Below are 26,621 nucleotides of genomic sequence, written 5' to 3' on the forward strand. Positions count from 1 at the left end.
GGCCAGTGCAAATCTATTGTGATCTGTGAATTGTTTTGAAGTGGCTATTTGGTGCTGTCGTGATTGATTCTTGACTTGGAGTGTCTAAGTCTATTACAGTTTACTTAGCAGGCCCGTATGCATCAAACGGAAAAACGAAAAACAGGATACAACTAGGCAAGCGGAAAAATGAAAAACTGGATACATTTAGGCACATGGCCAAACAAAGAAGACTAAAGGCCAGCGTTAAAAACCTCTCCTAAAGAGAGTAAAAAGTGCCCTGGCAAGTTAAGTGGAGAGAGGATGTTAATAGCCTCTAAAAGATATACACTTTGACCAAAAGCCAAGTCAGCAACTGTAAATCAAGAACCGAAGCCACGAAAAGCCACCAGCGGTGAAGATGACAATGAGCAGCTACGAGATGGTTGTTGTCGGGTAGATGCCCGCCAACTCATGAGGTAATGGAGGAACAAAAGGGAGAGTAGTTGGTGGCGAAGATGAGAGAGAAGAGGCAACTGACATCACCAAAAAAACACTTTAGGAGTATGGCACGAGGTGGATAACAAAGCACTGCACCAGAGCTTACAAGGAGCTTTCATCCAGTAGAGCGAGCAGTCTACTTGTTGAAGGTGGCTCCCAAAGACCATAGCTGGAGAGGGAACTTCTGGGAGGCAGTGTAGGAGGCTTTGACACAGCATCCAGGTAGAAACAGGCTGAAGAAGCTTGGTAGAAAAGCTGAGATGAACGCAGCTGGCCAACCCTGAACAAACCAACCGCAAACAAGCAACAACCAAAACCAAACAAACAACCCAAGCCAACCAAAAGACAAGGAAAGAAAGCAAAACAAACAAAAATGACAGAAACAAAAAGCAGACAAAGCAAACCTTAAGGAGACACACACACACACTCTAAAGGCAAGCTTCCATGCGCAAACACCCACATACACCCAAAACCAAACCATCAAAGGGACACACAGAGACACACCAACACAAACACAAAAGCAAAAATAAAACATGAACCAAAAAGGAAAAACCAAACCCGAAACTGGCAAGGCACCAACGAACCAACATAACCAACATAGGGAGAAACGCTCGAACAAGTGCGAGGGCGTCTGCAACACCAGGAGAGGGAGCTGGTGTGGGAGCAAGGGTGCGGAAGTAGCCTTCTCCAAGGAGAGACAGTTGTCATGGCGGGCTCCGTGTTGAAGGAAGTAGGGCAGTAGCTTGAGAATCACGCATGAAGACCGAAGGCCGACCACGAAGCGAATCTGTGTAGAGGCCACGGCAGCGCTGAAGGTTGAGGGCATCGCGAAGCAGGATCTACAAAGGATTCCTTCCGCGGCAGAGGAGAGAGAAGGCAGGCCGCAAGGGAGAAGGGGAGATCCAGGTCACGGAAGAGGAGGGGAACCATGCCGTAGGGGCGGGGGCAGATGGTAGGGGCAAGGGCACATGAAAGGGGTAGGGGCACGTGGAGAGGTAGGGTAAAGGCACTAGAGAGCCGCGACGAAGCAACTGCATCTGTGGTTAGGGCACTCTCTCTCTCTCTCTCTCTCTCTCTCTCTCTCTCTCTCTCTCTCTCTCTCTCTCTCTCTCTCTCTCTCTCTCTCTCTCTCTCTCTCTCTCTCTCTCTCTCTCTCTGTGTGTGTGTGTGTGTGTGTGTGTGTGTGTGTGAAAAACGCCCAAATGGTGCCTATTTTGAGGGCAAGTACATCACTCATTACATTGTAGGCCTGAAGACATGAAATGAAAAATTGGAAAACTAGATACAACTAGTAGGCGCATGGCAAAGACGGGATGCCATGGTAAAAAACCTCTCCTAAGGAGAGTAAAAAGTGCCCTGTCAAGCTAAATTGAGAGAAGATGACAGCTGCCTCTGAAAGATGGGCACGTCCACCAAAAGCCCAAACAGCTACTATCACAAAGTGATGACGTGGCACGACCAATTGGAAGAGAAATGGCCGAGAGGACAAGAGAAATTGAGCTGACCAACATAAAGAACTTATGGAGCACCGACCAAGGGGCCAAATCCTAAAAATCTCAAAGCTTGAAGTTTAAGGCTAATTTTCTTAAAACGCGCTCACATGCTCACGTGGCAATCCGTACAGACGATGATGTGGCACAGTTGTACGAAATTTTCGGGTTTTGCGCTGCTGATGCCACACGGTAGCCTGTACGTAATTTTATCATTTTACGCTGGCTGATTTCAATGCTAGCTTTTGGGAGCAGATGCTGTCACAAACTGATGACGTGGTAGCACCCTGGCAGACAAACCCTGCTGACGTGGACAAGCAGTACGGATTGCTGACGTGGAAGACAATACGGGCCCCGAAAAACGCGATAATTGGCTGACGTGGCAACGTACGGATTTTCCGCGTCTTACGTTGGCTTGCTGACGTGGCATGACCATACGGATTTCCGCAATCAGCGCTGGTGCTTTTTACTTGCAGATTTTTGACAAGTTGTTTTTGAAGCTCATTGCTTTTGAGTTAACTGCTTTTGGGGCTCTACCCTTGTAATTTTATAAGTGGCCCAAGGGGGCCTCACTTCTCAGAGCATCCAGCTCTCCGAATCTTAAGAGTGCTTTGAGTAACGCCCTCTAGAGAAAGCGATGTCAAACTGTTGTATAAAGGACAATGCCTTCGAAGCATCTCTATAACCAGAAAAAGTGTCAAATTTAATTGACTATCCACCTTCCTTAAACTCTCGGACTTTCTTGCTTTTGTCTTCCAGAAAGTCATACTCGTTGGCTTTATAAAAATTCTTCTTTTTTGCATAAAAGTTGTTGTCGTCAAAGTCCGAACTATCTGAAGACGAGTCCCCTGTAGAACTGTCAACCACGGGGTGAGATTTTGGCTTCTTTGCCTTTTTCTTGCCCTTTCTGAAGCTTTGCTTTTTACCTTTTCTGTCTTCTTCACTCGAGTCATATGAGCTAGAAGAACTGTAAGAAGAAGAAGAAGAATTGGGTACTCCTTCAAATCAAACACGCTTCTTCTGCTTTCTTGCCTTTTCAAATGTAGACAGACGATCAAAATAACCCGGGAAGTCAACGCCTTTCTTCTGCTTTGTCGTGCTTTTTAGCTTTGTTTTGCACGTCAAAAAGCTGAGCAATTCGTGCTTCAACCACCTCTTCTAATTCTTGCTCTGTGTACATCCTGGGCGTAGGAGGTTTCTTGAGAGCCGGTTTGAGGGTGGCTTTGTGGTCAGCCGCCACTGTGAGTGCACCTCATCGAAGAGGTCTTGCTCATATATTTTGCAAATTTTGGGTCCTTCGCAAAATTGACCATCATCTTTGTTGCATCGCAGATCAATCGTCGACGCTCCATCTCTTCGAGCTCCGCCTGAGTAGGCGGAGGCGGGTCGTACTCCTCGTCGTTGCGATCTCTTCCCGCATCGCCAGATGCAGAGGAAGTCGACTGATCTTTGCATGAAGCCATAGGCGCCGCGAAAAAAAAGATCAGATTTCCCGTAGAAGAGAAATCGGCTGTGCTCTGATACCACTATAACAGACTTGGACACTCCAAGTCGAGAATCTACCGCGACACCACAAAAGATCACTTCAAAACAGTTCACAGTTCACAATTGATTCAACAGTGGCCCGGCGGAGTTCCGTGCCTAGAGATATTGGCCCCAAAGACTGGCGCCCCTTTCGATATTCTTTTTATATTAATCTATGTTCAAAGTACAAGAGTGCAGGCAGGCGCTCACACTCAGACTCCGCGTCCAGATGCTCTGAGTTATGAGAGACCTACCTGCTTATTTAAAGATTACAAGGGATGCCAAAAGCAGAGCCCCAAAAGCTGGTAAACTCAAAAGCTTTTAAAAATAAAGCAAAAAGAGTTTCTCTTTCTCAAGCTCTCTTGAGCCCCAAAATAAAGCAAAAGCAAGAGCTTCTCTCTCTCTCTCTAACTCTCAATTGTGTAGCCAAAAAGCTGTAAAAACAGCTCCGAAAAATCCGCCGCGATTTGCGGGCTGCCACGTCAGCAAGTAGTACGGTGTCACAAAGTGATGACGTGGCGGACAGCAAAAACCCTAATTTCTGGCTTAAACCCTAAAATTCCTGCAAACCCTAATTTCTGCCAGAAACCCTAATTTACAGAAAACCCTAATTTCTGGAAACCCTGACCCTAACTGCTGGCTGAAACCCTAACTGCGGTGGAAACCCTAATTTGGCAGCTGAAATGCCACGTGGCAGCAGTGTACGGATCTCCGGAAATTACGGCGTGATTTGCGGCGCGATTTACGACAGGCAGCTTTTAGGGGCTTTTCTCCACGCTTTGTGTGTGTGTGTGTGTGTGTGTGTGAGAGAGAGAGAGAGAGAGAGAGAGAGAGAGAGAGAGAGAGAGAGAGAGAAAAAGATATTGCTTTATTTTTATTAAAGCCACAGAGAGAGAGAAAGAGTTTGTGAGAGAAAGCTTTTATGCTTTTGGATTTTGAAGCTTTTGGGGCTTTGCTTTTGGGCATCCCTTGTACCTTTTAAACACGTGGTGAGGGCTTCACTTCTCAGAGCATCTGGACGCAAAGTCTGAGAGTGAAACCCTAGCCACTCTCTTGTACTTTGATCTGATTAATATAAAAAGAAATATCGAAAGGGGCGCCAGTCTTTGGGGCCAATATCTCTAGGCACGGAACTCCGTCGGGCTAGTGCAAATCTATTGTGACTGTGAATTGTTTTGAAGTGGTTATTTGGTTCTGTCGCGGTTGATTCTTCACTTGGAGTGTCCAAGTCTGTTTTACAGTGGTATCAAAGCACGGCCGATTTCTCTTCTACGGGAAATCCGATCCCCGAATTTTTTTTCCGCGGCACCTATGGCTTCAGGCAATGATCAGTCGACTCCCTCTGCATCTGGAGATGCGGGCAGGGATTACAATGAAGATTCCGGCACAGAGTATGGCCCGCCTAGGCCTACTCCGACGGAGCAGCAAGAGATGGAACGTCGTAAATTGATTGATGATGCAACAAAGATGATGCTCAATTTGCCAAGGACCCGAAGATGGCAAAATATATGAACCAGACCTCTTTGGAAGAGGTACAGACGGAGTGGCAGAGAACCACAACACCACTCCAGAAACCCGCTCTCAAGAAACCTTCTGCCTCCAAGAAATATGCGGAGAAGGAACTGGCGAACGTGGTTGATGCACGGATTGCTCAACTTTTCAACGTGCAAAAGAAAGACAAAAAGCACGGTAAAAAGCAGAAGAAAGGCACTGACTTCCCGGGATATTTGGGTCGTCGATCGACATTCGACAAGGCAAAGAAACTGAAGAAGCGTGTCAAGTTTGAAGGCTTACCCAGTTCTTCTTCTTCTGACAGTTCTTCTAGCTCTTCAGACTCGAGCGAAGAAGACAGGAAAAGCAAAAAGCGAAGCAAGAAACAACGCTTCGGAAAGGACAAGAAAAAGGCAAAGAAGTCTAAGTCTCGCCCAGTGACTGACACTTCTACAGAGGACTCGTCTACGGACAGTTCAGACTCTGAGAACAAAACTTTTATGCGAACAAGAAGAATTTTACAAAGCCAACCAGTATGACTTAAAAGCAAGAAAGTCCAAGAGTTTAAGGAAGGTGGCCAAGCACTTAAGTTTGATACTTTTTCAGGATACTCCGATGCTTCGAAGGCTTTGTCTTTTATACAGCAGTTTGACATCGCTTTCGCGGGAGGACGCTATTCAGAGCACTCCAAGATTCGGAGAGCTGCCTCTTATTTTAAGGGGAATGCTCGCACTTGGTGGTCCACGCTTCTATTAAGCAAGACTGTGCTAGTTACATGGCTGAAATTCAAGAGGCTTTTTATTTCTTCTTGGTTGACTCAAGAGTTTGAGCGAGATATACGAGCTGCTTGGAACCATCTCCGGATGACCAAGAGCGATACGGTGAATTCTTACTATGAAAGATTCTGGAGCTCTTTTCTACCCGCCTCTTCATTCAAGAAGATCTCGTTCAGAGAACAAATTGAGCGGTTTACCTTGGGTCTACCTACAGAGATCCGAGATCACTGCTTGGAACAGAAGTCAGCTTCTATTCAGGAGTTGATGAGTCATGCGAAGTGGGGCTTTGCAATTCACTTTGGCACTCTGACCTACCCCACAGATGAGGTCACGACACGACGACCCGGACAGACTTCTGCGAATGATAGTAGAAAGAGAAAGAGCAACCCAGAGAGAAAGGATGCACGACCCAAGCTTACTCCTCAGGAGAGAGCTCGCTTCATCAGGGAGGGGAAGTGCTTTGGATGCGGGGAACTTGGACATATCTCCGCGAAGTGCCCTAAAAAGGCACAGAAAGAACGAAATGACAAGGACGACGAAAGGCCTGAGAGTTTGAGAGCAGCTGAGGACCGTGTACGAAAAGGCAAGATGAAAACAAGACTAGTTCCAGATTGTGTGGGTGCTGATCCCGACACCATGGATGAGAGTACAGAACTTTGCCGAGCTTGGGGCAAAGTGAAAGATCAAGAGGCCCTGATTTTCTTTGATGGAGGAGCCAAGGCCAACTTCATTTCATCGGAGTTGGCGACGCGGCTCGAGATTACTCCCGATCGGATGGGACCACTTGCAGAGGCAGTTCTAGCGGCACCCGACAGGGACGAAGCCATTACACCTGTCATTGGCAAACTTCGGTTGCATTGTCAGGGGTATTTGGGGCATGAGGACTTCTTCATAATGCCTTTGGAGGGTTGTGATGTTCTCTTAGGGATTCCCTTGTACCACAAGAACAACGCCGTGGTCGATTATCGGGTGAGAAAAGCGACTTTGACTACAGAGAAGGGCAGAACAATTGTACTTGATGTTAAACTGAAGGGTGAGTCTGTCCCTAATGTATCGGCTTCGGCCATTTCAAAATTAATGAAATCCAGTCTGTTTGTTTACTCGATCTTTATAAAAGAGTTGAGTGATGATGATAGGACAAATATGTCTAAACTTGATAAAGAACGCCAAGATTTTCTACACTCACGCCGATTGCTTCTCAGAAGGCCTTCCAGGAGAGTTACCACCTGCTCGTCCTAAAGCTCATACCATTGATCCGATACCTGGTAGTACACCACCGAACCGGTCACCCTACCCTGTGAGCCGAGCACAGAATGAAGAGATTATGAACCAAGTGAAAGACCTCTTGGAAAAGGGTCTTGTCCAGCCTAGTACTTCACCATATTGCTCTCCAGTGTTGTTGGTTTTGAAGAAAGGCGGATCTTGGAGAATGTGCATCGATTATAGAGCTCTCAACAAAATCACCATCAAGAACAGATTTCCGATCCCTAGGATCGATGATATACTCGACACGTTATAGGGATCCTCATGCTTTAGCAAGATTGACTTGAAGAGTGGAAGAGTAGCGCCGGGAGACGTCTAACAAGACAGCTTTTCGAACGACTTTTGGGTTATTTGAGTTTTTGGTGATGCCCTTTGGCTTAACCAATGCTCCTGCGGCATTTAATCGGATGATGGACAGGATTTTTCGAGAGTACAGGCTATTTGCTGGCACTTTCTTTGACGACATCATTGTTTTCTCCAAGAATGAGGCAGAACACAGAGATCATCTGCTTCAGGTCTTTCAGGCATTACGAGATCACAAGTTAGTAATTAATGCAAAGAAAAGTGAATTTTTCCTACCACAGATACACTTTTTGGGACACATTGTGTCAGCAGCAGGAGTGCAAATGGATCCGGCCAAGATAGAGACTATCCGTGATTGGCCCGACTTGAGGAATGTCCATGAAGTTAGAAGCTTCTTGGGACTGTGTTCGTACTACAGGCGGTTCATACGAAAGTTTGCAGAGGTTGCTTCCCCTTTGCATATCTTGACACAGAAAGGAGTACCTTTCTCGTGGGGACCCACAGAGGTGACTGCCTTTCAGACATTGAAAGAGAAATTGACTACAAGACCTATTTTGACTTTGCCGGACTTGCAGAAGTCATTTGAAGTATATTGTGATGCTTGTGGTCGTAGTCTAGGTGCGGTCTTGATGCAAGAAGGCCATGACATAGCTTACGAGAGCCATTTGTTCTCTAGGCCGGAGATGACAGCACGATTTATGAGAAAGAGCTTTTGGCGGTTATCCATGCTCTTACTCAGTGGCGGCATTACCTACTCGGAGCGGATTTTACTGTCTTTACAGACCATCAGAGTTTGCGCTACTTCTTGTCACAAAAGCAGCTTTCGGAAAAACAGATGCAGTGGGCGAACAGCTTGTCACAGTTCCACTTCCAGATTGTCCATGTGCAGGGACAGAAGAATGTGGTGGCAGATGCTTTGTCTCGGAAACCGTAGGTTCTGGCTGTTTCCGCGATACATCAGAGGAGCTTCGAGGATATGGTCGATCAGTATGCCACAGATACACATTTTGCAGATATTTTCACACGGATACGGGATGGGGAGGCAGTAGCTGGATACTCCCTTGGGGAAGGCTACTTCATGAAAAAGACTATGTTGTGCGTTACACAACCGTTGAAGGAAAAGGTTAAGACTGAATGCCACTGTCCACCTTTTACGGGTCACCGCGGCATTGCTACCACCATGAAAGGGGTAGAGAGATACTTCTTTTGGCCGAGACTCAAGAAGGATGTGGAAGAATTTGTGCGCAGTTGCTTGGTATGCCAGAAGGTCAAGTTTGACAGGCATAAGGCACAGGGATTGTTACAACCTTTACCCATACCCAACAGCCCCTGGGAAAGTATAGCGATGGATTTCATTTTTGATCTCCCGAGAACACAGAGTGGTCACGATGGTATCAGGACTGTTATTGACAGATTTAGCAAACAGGTTCATTTCATTCCAGTAAAGAAAACAGTCAAGCCGGATCACTTAGCGAGACTGTTTGTGGCCCAGATTTTCAGATTACATGGCATGCCTGAGACGATTGTCTCCAACAGAGACCCCAAATTTACAAGTTTGTTTTGGAAGGTAATTTGGGAGAACATTGGCATGCGGTTGCAGTTCTCATCATCGTTCCACCCGCAGACTGACGGGCAATCCGAGATTGCCAATTCAGTGGTTCTAGATTTATTGAAGTCTTTTATCTAAGATCAGAAGACTCAATGGGAAAGATATTTACCTTTGGTGGAATTTGCCTACAATAACACGATACACTCTTCGACGGGGAAGGCGCCATTTGAGATTGTTGAAGGTGCTGCGAAGGTTCCACCCTTCCTGAGCACGAAAGATAAGATCTTTGAAGCGGATGAATATACCCGAGATCTGGATACGGCTTTTGCCAAGGTTCACGAGACTTTGCAAAAGTCTCAAGAACGACAGAAAAAGGCAGCGGATCGCCATTGACGCGACATGAAATTGAAGGAGGATGATTGGGTGCTCTTACGTTTTGAGAAGGCACGCCTACAAAAGAAAAAGGGAAAGGAGAGGCTTTTTCCAAAGCTTAGTATGCGATACTACGGCCCTTTCCAGATTACTGAAAAGATAAATGATATCTCCTTCCGATTGAAACTGCCAGATACTTGGAGGATTCACAATGCATTTCATGTGAGTCTCTTGAAACCTTTTAAAGGTGTACCTGATGATGGGGAGCTTGATGAGCAAGCCGAAGTGGAAGAAAACGAGGAGATCCTTGTTCCTGAACAGATTTTGGCACATAAGGATACAAAGAATAAGGGTAAAGTCCGAAGGCGGTTCTTGGTTAAGTTCAAGAACTATCCTGCACTTGATGCGAAGTGGATGGAGGAGGAGGACCTAGCAGATACTCCTCAGATTGTGAAACTTTACCTCGATGCTTTTGGTTTAGCATAGTCTACTCCAAATGGAACCCAGAATTCAGCTTGGCCAGAGATCTGTTGCAGTGGGATGCACAAGAGGGAAGTCACTCCACTCCTTTGTCAACAGATGCCTTGATTTAGATACTAGAGTCACTGATGTCTCTTTGAGCTTCAGGGATACTGAGGCTGACAGTATTCTGTTGTATGACTTTATGAAATGGAATTCCTGATAATGATATTGATTTGTTCTTGACTTCTTTTGAGTGCAGGAACTGATCGCCGAAATGACTGCAGCATTTTGATCTGGTTGATCTCGAATAGACATGGTTGAAATAGAGGTTAGTCAATCGGACATCCACGAGGTCCCAATTGGACCTAGATGTGATTGCTAGCTACATTGCCGACAAATCATGGTCTAAGATCCGAATGAATGTTGAATGTCATGTGATGTCCTGTGATGTCTGGTGATGTCATGTGATGTCGTGTGATGTGACTGTCGATTTCGTACATGTGCTAGATGTGTGTTCCTAGTACGTAGGTACTAACAGTCAGTGTCTGCTAAGACGGTTTATGGCTTTTGTCGGTTTTGCAGCCGTAATCGCAGTCGATTACAATGCTTTCAAGAGGGGGGTATGTCACAAAGTGATGACGTGGCGGACAGCAGTTCTGGCTGAAACCCTAAAATTCCTGAAAACCCTAATTTATGCCGGAAACCCTAATTTACAGAAAACCCTAATTTCTGGAAACCCTAACCCTAACTGCTGGCTGAAACCCTAACTGTGGTGGAAACCCTAATTTGGCAGCTGAAATGCCACATGGCAGCAGTGTACAGATCTCCGGAAATTACGGCGTGATTTTGCGGCGCGATTTACGGCAGGCAGCTTTTAGGGCGTTGCTTTTCTCCACGCTTTGTGTGTGTGTGTGAGAGAGAGAGAGAGAGAGAGAGAGAGAGAGAGAGAGAGAGAGAGAGAGAGAGAGAGAGAGAGAGAGAGAGAAAAGATATTGCTTTATTTTTATTAAAGCCACACAGAGAGAGAAAGAGTTTGTGAGAGAAAGCTTTTATGCTTTTGGATTCTGAAGCTTTTGGGGCTCTGCTTTTGGGCATCCCTTGTACCTTTTAAATACATGGTGAGGGCTTCACTTCTCAAAGCATCTCGACGCATAGTCTGAGAGTGAAACCCTAGCCACTCTCTTGTACTTTGATCTGATTAATATAAAAAGAAATACCGAAAGGGGCGCCAGTCTTTGGGGCCAATATCTGTAGGCACGGAACTCCGCCGGGCCAGTGCAAATCTATTGTGATCTGTGAATTGTTTTGAAGTGGTTATTTGGTGCTGTCGCGGTTGATTCTTGACTTGGAGTGTCCAAGTCTGTTACATACGGAATTCTGTAAAGAGCGCCGCCATTTCCGGCCTGTCCGTACAGAACCTGCCATGTCAGCAGTTCGGTCTCTCGGGGGCTGTCCATACAGGAGGTGTGTGTGAACCAGGCAACCACGTCACCAGATTGTGACACGTGCGACCACAACAAGCAAAAAAAATATCTTGTGGTTCTTTTCTTGAGTGATACAGAACACTACCAAAGCTCTGATACCAATGTAAAAGTGTAGCGGAAGTGAATGTTGAACTTTGCTCATGATGAGTGCTCTGAACTGTGCTCAAGGATTCCTTTTACTTACGGAAGGGAGAGCCTTTCGTTCCTTTAGTGAGAGTGGGCAATGGACACAAACAAAGTGGTGAACACTGAATGAAGGTGCATGCATGAGACTGAGAGATAGAGAGAGAAGAATACGACACCAGAGTGTTGTCAAAACCCTCCTCCGAAGGCCCCACTCTCTATGGCGAGAGCGGCCTACTATTGATTGCACAAACTCTACAATGCTTTGGACTTGCCGACGACGATGAGAACGACGACGAGACGGCAGAAATCTGAAAATGCCAAGGGCTGAAATCTGCAAATCTTTATCTGCTGAATTCTGACTCTATGTCAGTGACGCGGCGATGACGACAATGCGACGACGACGCGCTGAAAACGCAGATGCTGAAATCTGCGTTTTCCAGACTGAATCTGCAAACTTCGCGAGATCTGCTGAGGGAAGGTGAGATCTACGAGGTTCGGGGGTTCTAATGCGGAGTCTGTGTAACCGGCCCGTAGGGCGGTAGGCGTTGGCTTTCACCCGAAATTCTTTGCTTTATACACACACACAGAGCACTTTGCAAAGAGAACCTGCGACGGGAGTTAACACTTGAATACACACACGGCTCGGAAGCTAGAATGCTCCGAGCAGACGCCGACAACCTGTAGGCCCCAAAATTGGCGCCCCTTTCGGTATTTCTTTATTCTTTAGGAGGGTAAATTACAAGGTAAAGTCCTGGGAATCCTTCACGTGTATCCACCTAGATACCATTTGATTTGGCCAAATTTCGGCAGCATAACAGCCCCAAAACTTGCGCGAAACCGATTCCCCTGCTGGAACTCGCTTGCACTGTCGTATACCCTCTGATTCCTGTCCAAAAACAGTAAATTCAGCACGCTGTATTTACTGGTTTTTGCCCTGTTTTCAGCCCCAAACAGTCCCCTAACTGTCCTTTGCCAGTGGGGCACGATTCCCAATGATCCTGGCGTCCGTATGGCTGAAAAACAGTCAAATTACAGCGCATACACAGCGCTGATTTTGCACCTGTACGGTGAGGTTATGACCCTCACCGGTGCCTGCTTTGGAGCAGCAGTTAGCTACCCCTGTTCCTGCTCAAGGAGGCTCTTGCCTCAGCACAAAAGCATGAACCCACACAACTGTACATCAGTCAAATGAGTAGCCCTCTTGTGGGGCATCACATAACTGCACGTAGGGGAGAAAGAGAGCAGTATGTAGCGTGCGGGGCATCACTCCCGTCACCATACTGTGCATAGAGGGCAAGGTAAGCATTCCATAGCTTCTGTACCTGTTACAATCCGCCTGTGGCTGAAAATGGCACCCCCTTTGATGATATGCAGCTCGTTTTTGCCTCCCAGAGTGGCAGAATCGCTCACAAGCTGACACGTCGCCCAGTTTCCGAGTTTGGGCTTTCCCTGCTAAAAATATCTCAACTGGTGCGTCAGTTGACTTCGCGGCAGAGTTGTAAAGTGTTCCCCTAGTCATACCGAAGGTAATGACGCGAACACATTTCGTGGCCCAAAATAGCAGTTCCCTAAATTTTAGGAGATGCTTCCGTTGGGCTCCCACTGGTCTTCTGACCATCTATCCTCATTGGGACCGCATCCAAAAATGCAATGTGGCCCAACTGTCGGATACTTTTTGTTGGAAGTCCCACCTTGACTTTACGCCTTAATTGAGTTCACTTCCTAGTATCCACCAACTTGCTAAGTGCGACGGGGGGACCTATATGATCTTGCTATGAGCCTAGACATCTTCTTACCATACGAATTCCAGTGCCGACCACTTCCCGTCTGCGGGTGAATCTACCGTTCACATTGGCCATACAATGTCCGACCGTTTGCTACTTCAAGAAGAGGGTCTTAAACAAATAAAATAAACCCCATTGGAAAGAAACCAACAACCAAGGTTAGCAGTTGCCACATCTCTGTGACATGGTTAATAACTGCCACGTCCTCGTGACATACCCCCCTCTTGAAATCGCAAACGTCCTCGATTGCATACCATAAATACACGCCACTGATGATCTTGTGCTATTAACACTCTTTTATCATCGCATGTATCCGCAAGAAAGGTCGTAACATACATAGATACAAATGACTTAATGAGGCCTTCATACTTTTGCCATTTCTATCTATGGCACTGAATTCATATGTACATTTGATGTACTTATCATTACCGCTCCTTAGCACACGTTGGGTTGGGGCATAAGTAGGCTGTAACCCAAAGGCTTCAAGGTAAAGCTGCAATACATTTGGTGACTCTAACAGTTCATGCTCTTCCATCCACTTTGCATCCATAGGCGGATAGTTCTTGAACTTCACCAAATAGCGTCTTGCAACTTGTCCTTTAACTTTTCTGTCCTTATGTGCCAAAACTTGCTCAGGTACCAGGATCTCATCAAGTTCCTCAACTTCTGGCTGATCCTCAACTGGCATATCTTCTGGCACATCACCCACGAAGGGTCTTAGAAGACTCACGTGAAACGCATTATGAATCTTCCACGCATCAGGCAATTTCAGCCTGTAAGCCACATCGCTGATCTTGTCAAGCACTTGAAAAGGCCCATAGTAACGCATGCTGAGCTTAGGAAACAGTCGTTCCTTACCCTTCATCTTCTTTAACCTTGCCTTTTCGAACCTTAAAAGAACCCAATCACCAGGTGATAGTAGCAATTCACGACGGTGACGATCAGCAGCCTTTTTCTGTTTTGCCTGAGTCTTCTCCAAGGCAACTTTAATCTTCTTATACATCTCATCCAAGTTCTCAACATATCGATCTGCCTCAAAGATCTTGTCCTTTGTATGCAAAATGGGAGGAACCTTTTTGCCACCTTCAACAATTTCAAAAGGTGCTTTGCCAGTAGACGAATGCACTGTATTATTGTACGCATACTCAAGCGTAGGCAAATACTGTTCCCACTTGCCCTTATTATCTGACACATAGCATTTCAGCAGATCTAAGACAGTAGAATTGGCCTCTTCTGACTGTCCATCAGTTTGTGGATGAAACGAAGACGAGAACTTGAGCGTAGTACCCATGTTCTCAAACAATCCTCTCCAGAACAAACTGGTCATGCGAGGATCACGATCACTGATAATCGATTGTGGCATATACCATGGTACTTAAACACATTGTACATGAACAAGCGTGCCATCTGATCAGATTTTATCTTCTTCCTGACAGGGATAAAATGGGCCTGCTTGCTGAACCTGCAGATAATGGTCCATATACCATCATTCCCTGTTGGTGTCCTTGGAAGATCAAAGATAAAGTCCATAGCAATGCTTTCCCATGGCTTATCCGGAATCGGCAGTGGTTGTAACAACCCTGGTGCCTTTTGCCTGTCAAACTTGACCTTTTGGCAAACTATGCATGCTCGCACAAAGGCATCCACATCTCTCCTCAAGGTAGGCCAATAGAAGAACGTCTCTACCGCTTTAACTGTTGCATCAATGCCACGATGCCCTACATACGGTGGGACATGACTCTCTTCCATGACCTTATGTCGCAGTGGCCTAGTGACACAAAGTCTGCCATGCATCATCATAAAACCATCTCTGAGGAGGTAGTGCTCGTGATGTTGCCCCTCTTGTAACTGTTCAAAGATCCTTGCAAAATCTTCATCAGCAATATACTGTTCCTTCATGTCATCTAACTCATGATGATAAGGAATTGACACAGCTGAAATTTGTGGCTTTCTTGATAACGCATCAGCCACAACATTCTTCTTGCCTTCCACATGCATAATTTGGAAGTGGAACATGGAAAGAATGTTTGCCCATCGCATATGCTTTTCGGATAACTTTGACTGTGTCAAGAAGTATCGCAAGGTCTGATGATCTGTTTGGACAACAAAATCAGCACCTAAGAGGTAGTGCTTCCAGCTAGAAAGCGCATGAATCACGGCCAAGAGCTCTTTCTCATAGACTTGCATAGTCCTCTCTGGCCCTTGCAAAATTCGGCTTTCATAGGCTACTACCCGTCCATCTTGCATTAGCACTGCTCCGATGCTACTGCCACACGCGTCACATTGGACCACAAATGACTTCCTGAGATCTGGCAAAACAATAACTGGATCTGAAGTCAACTTTTCCTTTAAGAGACTAAAAGCTGAAATCTCTTTTTGGGTCCATCTGAAAGTGACCTCTTTCTTTTGCAATGCGTGAAGAGGCGATGCTATCTCTGCAAAATTTCTGATAAACCTTCTATAGTAGGAACACAATCCCAAGAAGCTTCTGACATCGTGCACAGTCTTCAAGTCTGGCCATGTCTTGATAGCTTCGACCTTTGCGGGATCCATTCTTACACCATCCTTTGAGACTATGTGGCCCAGAAAGTGGATCTCTTCAAGGAAGAATTCACTTTTCTTAGGATTGACAAGCAACCTGTGACTGCGCAGCTCTTCGAACACAATGGTCAAGTGACGCCTATGCTCCTCTTCATTCTTCGAATACACAATCATGTCATCGAAGAATGTTCCAACAAACTGTTGATGCGAGCGGAAAATCCGGTCCATCATTCTGTTGAACGTGGCTGAAGCATTTGTTAGCCCAAACGGCATCACTAGAAACTCATAAAGACCAAATGTCGTTCTAAACGCAGTCTTGTGCACATCCTCTGGGCTTATACGAATCTGATGGTACCCACTCTTCAGGTCTATCCTGCTGAAAATTGCAGCACCCTCTAAACGATCGAGAATATCATCAATGCGAGGAATAGGAAACCTATTCTTGATGGTATTCTTATTCAACGCACGGTAATCAATACACATGCGCCATGAGCCATCCTTCTTCTGCACTAGGAGCACTGGGGAGCAAAAGGGTGAAGAACTAGGCTGAATCAGCCCCTTCTCTAATAACTCCTCAACCTGGCCCATAATCTCTTTCTGCTGCGCCGCACTAACCCTGTAGGGAGGTCTATTTGGTGGGCTACACCCTGGCACCAAATCTATCCGATGGTCCTCAGGTCTCTCTGGCGGTAATTGCGACGGTAATGAATCAGAAAAACAGTCACTAAACTTTTGCAAAAATGCTGACCTTTCTTTATCTAACACAGATAAATTTGACTGATCCCTATCTGAGACATCACGTGCAAAAATCAAGTACACAGAAAGATGATTCTTTATTACAGAAGTGATAGCAGAAGCAGATACAATAGGGACTGACTCTCCTTTAAGCTTTACATCCAAGATGTGAGTTTTGCCCCTATGCTGTACAGTGATCTTTTTGTTGTAGGCATCCAAGACTCCATGCACTCGGAACATCCACGGGATCCCCAACAAGGCGTCACAACCTTCGAGCGGCATGATGTAAAACTCTTCAGTGTCCACATACGACTGAATATGCAGACGCAGTTTTCCAATGATGGGAGTAACACACTCTAAGTGGCCAGGACATGCCAACCCTGCCTCTGCTGTGTACCCCATCTCTTCAGCTTTGATGCCGAGCTTCATAGCTAACTCTGGTGAGATAAAGTTGGCTTTGGCACCTGGATCAAAGAAGATGAGTGCCGTCTGATCCCTAACTTTACCCCATGCCCTGCATAACTCACTGGCATCTGTGCTGGGCCTGTCACCCACCATGTCTGGCACTAAACCTGCCGTGGGTTTTGGCTTCTTGCCTTTCTGGTCTTCTTTATCCTCTGAGTCAGCTGGCCTTTTCCTTTGTGGACAATTGATAGAAATATGACCAGGCTGCTCGCATATAAAGCATTTGTTCTCAGCCATTAGGACCTTCTTTTCCTCGAGCGACTTGCGCACAAAAGGCTTCCTTTTCTGTTTCTTTGCCTGCGCTCCAGAAGTCCCAGCTGAATCCTTGTCCTTGGTGGCCTTTTCTGACCCCTGTGACGCATCAGGAGCCGTCTTCACAAAGGGCTTCTTCGCTGAATTTTTCTTTTGCTGCCCTCCTTTATCACTGCTCGGAAATCCACTGTCCTCTCCTTTCAACAGGGCAAGACCAGTGTTCGCAACTTCCATAAGCTGAGTAAGGGTAGCCACTCTGTTCTTTGTACAGTAATCGCGAAGCCCTTTAGGCAGCCCACAACAATACTTCTCTATCTGCTCTGTCAATGGCACAAATCTGTAGGAGGTCACTGAGAGTAATGCTTTACAAAACCTCCTATTGTACTCCAGCAAGCTCTTGCACGAAGCTGCCGTAAGCTGGTGCCAATCTGTCAAGACATCGGCTTCAAATTCATTTGATAGCCAAGCAGATGCAAACATTTGCTTGAAGTAAACCCAAGTGGCGGGTGCCTGTCCTTGCATTAACAATGTCGTCCACCATGTAAGCGCATTGTCCTTTAAGAAAGTGGCAGCTTTCCTGACCTTCGAGGCCTCTGTAAAATTCCCTCCCGCATAAGCTGTATCAAACTGCTGGAGGAAAGTGAGTGCCTTTGTCTTATCCTCGAAACCACTGAAGGTACTGAACTTTACCGCTGCACCACCTTCTTTGTAAGCCTTCGGCTTCTCTAGTGCCCCCAAGTTGTCATACGGGATGGTCTGCAACATGGGCACTGTAGTAGGCATGATCGGCACATGTTGGCCATTCACATTTTGCGTCAGAGGTGCGATATCTGGCTGCTGTCCAGAAAAACCAGCCATGCCAAAATGACCCTGTGGCACCCCAAACTGGCCCTGGTTGCCGTGGAAACCTTGCTGCATGCCGATAGTACCATACATGGGGTTTGGCATGATGCCTTGCATACCCCCGAACACTGTTCCTGGCAGGTACGGCTGACTTCCAGACGCATAACCAGCCATACTTTGGAACACTGATCCACCCCCGAAATACCCAGGATGTACCGTGGGTGGTGGAAAAACTGAGTGCATAGCCTGGTATCCAGCTCCCTGTCCATTCAAGACATCATGCTGGCTCTGAAAGGTGGCGGGCTGAACTGGCATAACCTGTGGAATAGGCGTTCTAGCCACCTGTTCAAGCACGGGAGGAACCTGCTTTGGAGCCCCCGACTCCGCAACATGCGAGTGTTCCCTTTCCTCCTGCGCCTCATGAAGTACCTGGGCTTGAGCTTCAACAAGCTCCGTACGCGGCGTAGGTTGCCTATTTTGATGTTGCACTGGTGGCGCTTGCAAGAATTCCATAAACCTCGGATTCTGCACCAGCTGCGAAAAGACATTCACCGCGGCAACTAACTGAGTCTTAAACGCATCATCCTCGAGTTGCCCTGTCATAAAGCCCTGTACTACTGGAGGGACATTCACGTTGACAGGAGGTACAGACTGACGTGGCCGTGAGCTCTCGCCAATCTCAAAAACCATAGGAATCTCCTGCCTGTCCTTTGGAGAGGAACCCTCTTCCATAATTCCCTTCCCCTTGTCGGCCATAGTGTAATCCCCGCGTTCTTGCAATGTGTGTCTTTACCCTGAACAATCCAGGCTCACTCTTTGAGGAAAAAGTGATTGATATCCCGGCAATGGAACCATGCAACCGGCCCGTAGGGCGGTAGGCGTTGGCTTTCACCCGAAATTCTTTACTTTATACACACACACAGAGCACTTTGCAAAGAGAACCTGCGACGGGAGTTAACACTTGAATACACACACGGCTCGGAAGCTAGAATGCTCCGAGCAGACGCCGACAACCTGTAGGCCCCAAAATTGGCGCCCCTTTCGGTATTTCTTTATTCTTTAGGAGGGTAAATTACAAGGTAAGGTCCTGGGAATCCTTCACGTGTATCCACCTAGATACCATTTGATTTGGCCAAATTTCGGCAGCATAACAGCCCCAAAACTTGCGCGAAACCGATTCCCCTGCTGGAACTCGCTTGCACTGTCGTATACCCTCTGATTCCTGTCCAAAAACAGTAAATTCAGCACGCTGTATTTACTGGTTTTTGCCCTGTTTTCAGCCCCAAACAGTCCCCTAACTGTCCTTTGCCAGTGGGGCACGATTCCCAATGATCCTGGCGTCCGTATGGCTGAAAAACAGTCAAATTACAGCGCATACACAGCGCTGATTTTGCACCTGTACGGTGAGGTTATGACCCTCACCGGTGCCTGCTTTGGAGCAGCAGTTAGCTACCCCTGTTCCTGCTCAAGGAGGCTCTTGCCTCAGCACAAAAGCATGAACCCACACAACTGTACATCAGTCAAATGAGTAGCCCTCTTGTGGGGCATCACATAACTGCACGTAGGGGAGAAAGAGAGCAGTATGTAGCGTGCGGGGCATCACTCCCGTCACCATACTGTGCATAGAGGGCAAGGTAAGCATTCCATAGCTTCTATACCTGTTACAATCCGCCTGTGGCTGAAAATGGCGCCCCCTTTGATGATATGCAGCTCGTTTTTGCCTCCCAGAGTGGCAAAATCGCTCACAAGCTGACACGTCGCCCAGTTTCCGAGTTTGGGCTTTCCCTGCTAAAAATATCTCAACTGGTGCGTCAGTTGACTTCGCGGCAGAGTTGTAAAGTGTTCCCCTAGTCATACCGAAGGTAATGACGCGAACACATTTCGTGGCCCAAAATAGCAGTTCCCTAAATTTTAGGAGATGCTTCCGTTGGGCTCCCACTGGTCTTCTGACCATCTATCCTCATTGGGACCGCATCCAAAAATGCAATGTGGCCCAACTGTCGGATACTTTTTGTTGGAAGTCCCACCTTGACTTTACACCTTAATTGAGTTCACTTCCTAGTATCCACCAACTTGCTAAGTGCGACGGGGGGACCTATATGATCTTGCTATGAGCCTAGACATCTTCTTACCATACGAATTCCAGTGCCGACCACTTCCCGTCTGCGGGTGAATCTACCGTTCACATTGGCCATACAATGTCCGACCGTTTGCTACTTCAAGAAGAGGGTCTTAAACAAATAAAATAAACCCCATTGGAAAGAAACCAACAACCAAGGTTAGCAGTTGCCACATCTCTGTGACATGGTTAATAACTGCCACGTCCTCGTGACAGTCTGACTGCTGAAAACTGAAAATGATGATGCTTCTTGGGGTTCCGTCGCGGTGATTCTGCAAAACGCTGAAGTGTTATGCTGATGCAAAAACGCTAGGGCTGAAACCTGTCTGCTGTGGTGGGAAACTCCTAACGCTATGGCTGATCTGTGGTCTTGATGCCAGAAACGCTAGGGAGTCATGTTGTCTTGCTACTGCCGAGGCTGATCTGCAATCCAAATCGCCAGGGCTCATCTGGGTGAAAAACGCTAGGCCTTGCAATGCAAAAACGCTAGGTCTTCTGCCTTGGGGGGTCTTGCTGAGAAGTTGCCTGATGAACACAGGGTTCCTGCTGCCTCTTCTGCTCATAAGTGCTAGCCCTAGGTTTGCTTATATAATTGCTTTGCTAATTTGCCCTACCTAGTTCCCAACAAAAGTCACTTAAAAATAATAAGTGAAAAATGTCAAAAATAGGGAAAATAGGTCTATGCACTGTAAAAATGCTCCTGATGGGTTTTGATGAAAATCTGATGATCATGTTGTGTGCAACCAGAGGATTTGCATCTAATCTAAGTGTCTGGACATGCACGGTCTGCAAACAAACTCACAAAAGTGCCAGAACACTTCCTAAGCTAGGCTAGCTGAACTGAATTGAACCCTTGTCATGAAGTAGCTTGTCCACGTACACATAGGGTTAGATGTGCACGTGACACCTTTATCCACGTACACATAGGGTTAGATGTGCACGTGACACCTTTAGACTCAAGTTGCCCAATACTTGGAAGATTCACAATGCATTCCATGTGAGTCTATTGAAGCCTTTTAAAGGCGATGTGCCCGATGATGGGGAGCTTGATGAGCAACCCAAAGTGGAGGAAAGCGAGGAGATACTCGTTCCAGGACAGATTTCGGCACACAAGGACAGAAAGATTAAAGGTAAAGCGATTAGGCGGTTCTTGGTTAAATTCAAGAACTATCCTGCATTGGATGTGAAGTGGATGGAGGAGGACCTGGCAGATACTCCTCAGATTTTGGAACTTTAGCTTGAAGCATTCGGTTTAGCATAGTCTACTCCGATAGAACCCCGATTTCAACGAGGATGAATCTAGTGCAGCGGGTTTGCACAAGAGGGGAGTCACTCCACTCCTTTGTCAACGGATTACCCCGATTTTGAATAGAGTCACTGATGTCTCGTTTGGGTTTCAGGGATACTAATGGACTGACCAGTATTCTGCTATATAACTTTATGACAGGAATTCCTGAAAATGAATATGATTGATTTGTACTTTACTTGTTTGAGTGCAGGAACTGAAAGACGAAATGACTACAACATTTCGGTCTCATAAATCTCTCTGGACATGATTGCAATAAGGATTAGTGTTAGGTAAAGGCAGTGTGCCTCACTGTGCTTTGCCCGTGTCTGCCGGCCAGTGTCCGACCAACCACATTTATCTCCTTATTCTTTATACATACAAAGAATAAAGAGCTCTCACTCATTCTCACAATGTGCTCATACAGTGAGATTTGGGAGCTCCACCCACATCCTGTGTAAGGTGCAGCGGAATGAATGTTGTATTTTCTCAAGATTAGTGATCTTTATTTGCTCAAGGTTCCTTTTAGTTCTTAGGGAAGGAGAGAGCCTTCCGTCTTATGGAGAGTGCTATAATCACGAACAAGTGAGTGGAATTGTGCGCGCAAGTGAATGAGACTGAGAGAAGGAGAGAATAGAGATACGACACCCGAGAGGTTGTAAAACCCTCCTCCGAAGGCCCCACTCTCGTCGGCGAGAGTGGTCTAACTTTGATTGCACAAAGGTCTACAATGATGATGCAAATGGGCTATGCCGATGACGACGACGGTGATGATGACGACGACTTAGGGCTGAAATCTGTGGTCTTCTATCTGCTGAATTTTGGATGGTAAAACGCTGAGTCTTGCAGTGGTTTGGCGAGCCAAAAACGCCAAGGATGGGCTGCCTGTGGGGGGGACAAACGCCAGGAAAAAGGGACTTGATGGCGATGGCTGCAGTGAGGAAAACGCCAAGGGGAGAGAGAAGCTTGATGGCGATCCAAACGCAGATGGGCTAAAGGTGGAGTGGCTAGCGATGATAAAACGCTGGGCTTGATGGTGGAGTGGCCTCACCAAGATGGCTTGGGGAGGGTCTTGCTGAGAGGGAGGGAACACCTGTTGCTTGGAAGCCTGTTGTGCTCCTTGCTCATCTGCCAAAGAGTGCTAGCTTTGGGTTGCTTATATATTAACTTAGCAAAATTACCCTACCTACTTTTGTTGGAAAGTCACTTAAAAATAATAAGTGAAAATCCCAAAAATAGGGAAAATAAGCTAAATGCACTTGAAAAATCCTCTGACTGAATCTGATGGATTCTGCAGGGAATACTGATGAACATGTTGTGTGCAACCAAAGGATATGCATCTATGCTAAGTGACTTGGCATGCACGGTCTACGAATAGACTCAGCCAAATCACTGCTAATCTAGACTTGACTGGACTGACTGAACCCTGCTTGGTGTAGCTTGTCCACGGACACATAGGGTTGGAATGTGTCACGTGACATCCCCTCCTTTTCAAAGTGAGGTACTCGTACCGAACTGTATGGCATCAAGGGAGATCGCCAATATCATCCGGAATCCTGGAAGGGACTCTTCGCCGGCCCACTCTGATGTGTGGGTCGTGCGGTACTTGAACTTCATTAAGGTCTGCAACGCTTGCTTCTTTGGGCCGCGCCGAAAGCAACACAAAGTCTTCTGTGGCTCCTTCGATGCTTCAACTTCGTCTAGAGTCCTGCTTCTTTCGTCTTCAAGAATCTCCATGGCTGAAAATTCCCGAAACCATCTCCAACACAAAACCATGAACATACCCATATGTAAAGTGAAGGAAAAAAATCTTGTCTTCTCTAAAGACTCTGTATGCAATGTAGATGAACATAGAGACGGATTGACAACCCGTTCATCAAACATATGAAAACAATGAGATCGAATCTTTTCTGTTTGATCGAAATCAACGAACTGTGGCCAATCACAATGGCAATGCGCATGCTGGGTGCTCATATTTTCATGTGCTCTTTCGGAAATTGTCATGCCAAAGAAGAGACATGGAATGTGACTTCCTGACATACAAACTTTTCAGCTTTTCATGAACAATCCGCATACATTCGTGCTCATCCATGAGAGAAACGTGCTCAACATACAATATGTCATGCCTAGGAAAAGGGATCACATAACGACACAGACTAAAATATAGGAAACGATCACGAATAAAACATTCGAACAATGCGTGCGTATCAATCATGCGAACACATAATTCTTCCTGTGAGGGCTCTTTGGACCTAGGCTCGAGAGCCAAGATCGTTCCTTCGTGATTAATCGAATCTGCAACGAGGTTAGCTTCGCTAGAAAAAGCATTCACTAATACCTCATCCTGGTGAACAATCACATCTTCTTCATGCAACTCATCATGCTTGTGAGAAATCACATCTTGATCATGCAAATCATCATGCTTGTCTTTATCATCCAAATCATCATGCAAATCATTATCATTCAAATCATCATGCTTCTCATAATCATGCAAGTTCTGTGTGTCATGCTGTGGAGAAAAAGAGACTGAGAGAGTCTCCTTATCCCGAATCCTTTCAATCTTGTCCTACATATTAGCAATGAGAGATGGAGAATGAGCAAAATCCTCTCCATGAATGACAGTAGGAGAATCACTTTTGGCATTGAGAGTTAAAGTGTTAGCCTCAAAATCAATGAGAGCATTAGTCTCACGAAACCATCGAATGCCCAAAATCATATCACATCCTGAGAGAGGAGAAACAACACATCTTCTAGTGAAGGCAGTCTGTTGAATTGCAAACAACACATCAAGGCACTCCTCCGTGATGAGAGCGTCCATACCGGGACGAAAGCCAGAGACCTCGATAGGAGATCTCGGACTAACTTCGAGGCGGGCTCTCTCAACAAGAGAGGAACTGATCACATCATGCATACTACCTGGGTCAAACAATATGACAAAACGGTGCCCCGACGTACGACCATAACATTTAATGAGAGATTCATCAATGGGAGGGTCCTGAGAAACTTGGGGCACATTCGTGTTATCATTCATTGCATTGACAGAGAAAGTGGGTGCTATGGATTCTTTAGATTCATTCGATTCAAGCTTAGGACATGTTCTTTTTATGTGACCCTTAATGTGACAAAGAAAACAAAGACCTTCCTTAGAATAAGTGCTTTGTTCTTCCGACGTGATGTATCCTCCTACAATTCCTTGTGCTACCTTTTCATCTGGAGTAAGCTTAGGTTTAGCAATTATGTTAGCCTTACCCTTAGATTCATTGGAAGAATTCTTTGATGAGAGACTGTTGGAAGATTGGTTAGAAGAGTTATCATTCTTACCATTCTTACCATTCGGAGGATTCTAAGAAGTCTGTGAGGTACTTGTAGAAGTCTTGTTCTCCTTAGGCTTTCCCTTCTTGTGCTTCATCTCTTGTGCGAGAGCAATTGCTACCGCCTTGTTGAGATCGATTGGATCGAGTACCTCGACATCGTACTTGATATACTCGTCCAATCCAAAGAGAAAAGCCTCTTTGCGCTCATCATCCGATTTTCGTGATTGAGTGCCTAGCTGCAAAACACGATTAGAAAAAGACATGATTGGCATACCATTTTGCTTGAGAGAGCGCCAATCGTCCTCCAATCGTGCGAGGTACTGAGGTGGCATAAACCGCGCCTTGAGCTTGTCTTGGAAATCAGCCCAATCGAAGGAAAGGGGCGTGAATCCGTCGGCTGCCTCTAGGTGCGCGGCTAGCTGTGCCTCTTGCCATGCGTGGTACCAATTGATGGCATCACCGGCAAGGTACATAACTGCCGTCAAAACTTTGCTATTCCCTGTCTTCTTAGTTGCCGCAAAATAAGCATTAAATTGATGCAACCAAGAATGAATAACCGTAGCATCCATCTTACCATCATACTTACTGAAAGTCAACTTTTCGGTGACTGGGTTGTTGGAATCGCCATCGTGGCTTGCACCACTTGAGGAACTCCCACGATCTTTGGGTGGTTCAGTCTTCGAGGCTAGCACTTGGGAAATAAATTCTTGAGTGCGTACCTCCCTTTGAGCTTCACGCTTGGCGTCCCTTTCTACTTTTCGTTCATTTCGTTCATCGCGGTTGCGTTCGAAAGCAAGGCGATTGGCTTCTTGTTGTGCCAGCGCAACTTGATTCGCTTCTAAAGTAAGGCGAGTCCCTTCTTGTTGTTGTAGTGCGTTTCTGTCATTTCGTTCCATCATAATGCGAGTCGTTTCTTGTTGTGCCAGCATATGTCCATCATTGACTTGACCATCATCTCCATAGGAGTTAGAACAACTCGTAGTGTAGATGGCGAAGGGGGAGGGTTGGAAAAATCTCTTGGTGGGAAGAATCCTTGGTCGCCTCTCTCATGCTCATCACCTGTATGCGAAGTATCCATTCCGCTTTGGGTGACGACCATGCAGTAAGATCTTTGGTTCTTAAGTTCACCAGGAACTTGGTTCTTGAGGGTCTTGGGTTTTTGGGTTCTTGGGTTCTTGAGGATCTTGGGGTTCTTGAGGGTCTTGAGGTTTTCTTTCGCTTGCAAATCGCGTTTGAGAAGGATCTTGTCTTCACCCGAGTTCTACTCCTTTCCGCAGGCGCACCCCTTGGCGGCCTTGCGCTCACACCAAGGTTGCTTTTTCCCACCTCACGTCGATTGGCCGGCCGCTAAGTGCACGGTCCGCTCTCAATGAGTAAAAAGAGACACAAGGGGAGGTTGGACAAGCCCTTCTTTCTTGGGATTCTTGTCGCTCTTCAACAAAACACGACTAGGAATCGACACGCCCAAGCAAACTTGGGTTCGTGTGACCGCAACAAGCAAAAAAAAAATTCTTGTGGTTCTTTCCTTGAGTAATGCAGAACACTTCCAAAGCTCTGATACCAATGTAAGGTGCAGCGGAATGAATGTTGTATTTTCTCAAGATTAGTGATCTTTATTTGCTCTAAGGTTCCTTTTAGTTCTTAGGGAAGGAGAGAGCCTTCCGTCTTATGGAGAGTGCTATGATAACGAACAAGTGAGTGTATATTGTGCGTGCAAGTGAATGAGACTGAGAGAAGGAGAGAAAAGAGATACGACACCCGAGAGGTTGTAAAACCCTCCTCCGAAGGCCCCATTCTCGTCGGCGAGAGTGGTCTAACTTTGATTGCACAAAGGTGTACAATGATGATGCATGGACTGATGCAAATGGGCTATGCCGATGATGACGACTTAGGGCTGAAACCTGTGGTCTTCTATCTGCTGAATTTCGGATGGTAAAACGTTGAGTCTTGCAATGGTTTGGCGAGCCAAAAACGCCAAGGATGG

General features: G+C 46.3%; 1 protein-coding gene across 3 annotated transcripts in view; it reads right to left on the reverse strand.

Moving 5' to 3' along the window:
• The window catches only part of LOC147466016 (phosphoinositide phosphatase SAC2-like), a 105,999-nt gene that overhangs the window by 41,014 nt on the left and 38,364 nt on the right, over positions 1–26,621 (reverse strand). The gene's annotated exons all lie outside the window — the stretch shown is intronic.

The sequence above is a fragment of the Adiantum capillus-veneris genome, chromosome 1, assembly GCF_014529385.1.
Source record: "Adiantum capillus-veneris isolate H3 chromosome 1, ASM1452938v2, whole genome shotgun sequence".
In the NCBI taxonomy this organism is placed as follows: domain Eukaryota; kingdom Viridiplantae; phylum Streptophyta; class Polypodiopsida; order Polypodiales; family Pteridaceae; genus Adiantum; species Adiantum capillus-veneris.